Source organism: Gossypium arboreum, chromosome 3 (genome assembly GCF_025698485.1).
Source record: "Gossypium arboreum isolate Shixiya-1 chromosome 3, ASM2569848v2, whole genome shotgun sequence".
Lineage (NCBI taxonomy): Eukaryota > Viridiplantae > Streptophyta > Magnoliopsida > Malvales > Malvaceae > Gossypium > Gossypium arboreum.
The window spans coordinates 24,016,773-24,017,529 of record NC_069072.1 but is presented as its reverse complement, the minus strand read 5'-3'; the positions used below and the strand labels follow the sequence as shown (position 1 = coordinate 24,017,529).

The 757-nt window shown below is 39.2% G+C and overlaps 1 non-coding gene across 1 annotated transcript; it reads right to left on the bottom strand.

Annotated features, from left to right (window-relative positions):
* Positions 1-435: 435 nt before the first annotated feature.
* LOC128290799 (small nucleolar RNA R71) lies at positions 436-542 on the bottom strand. The gene has a single exon (XR_008280585.1). It is a non-coding gene; the product is annotated as a small nucleolar RNA R71 (small nucleolar RNA).
* Positions 543-757: the final 215 nt, after the last annotated feature.

The following is a 757-nucleotide window of genomic DNA, read 5'->3' as shown; positions in this document are numbered from 1 at the left end:
GAAGAGATGGCTGAAAACCAAGGCAATCAGCTACCTCCTGCAATTGCGGTTAATCAAAATCCTGCTCCACGCACTATGTATGATTATGCTAAACCCTCTTTAATAAGAACTGAATCGAGCATAGTTAGACCTGTTGTAGCTGCAAATACTTTTGAATTAAAACCTAACACTATTCAAATGATACAACAATTTGTTCAGTTTAATGGTTTGCAGGATGAGGATCCCAATGCTCATTTAGCCAACTTTTTAGAACTATGCGATACATTCAAAATCAATGGCGTTTCTAATGATGCTATTCGTCTTCGGTTGTTTCCCTTTTCATTGAGGAACAAAGCTAAATAGTGGTTGAACCCATTACCACGAGGGTCAATTACTACTTGGGAACAAGTGACCGAAAATTTTTTACTAAAATATTTTCAGCCGGCTAAAACGGCTAAATTACGTAATGATATCTCCTCTTTTGTGCAGATGGATTTAGAAACACTCTACGATGCATGGGAGAGATACAAAGACCTTTTGAGAAGGTGCCCTTACCATGGGTTACTGCTTTGGCTCCAAGTACAAACATTTCACAATGGTCTGAATCCTTCGACTTGGCAAATGGTTGACGCAGCGGTGGGCGGAACCATTAATAATAAAACTCCAGAAGATGCCTATGAGTTTATAGAGGAGATGTCACTGAATAATTATCAGTGGCAAGTCATGAGGACAAAGCCAATGAAAATAGTCAGCGTTTATAACGTTGATTCGGTCACCA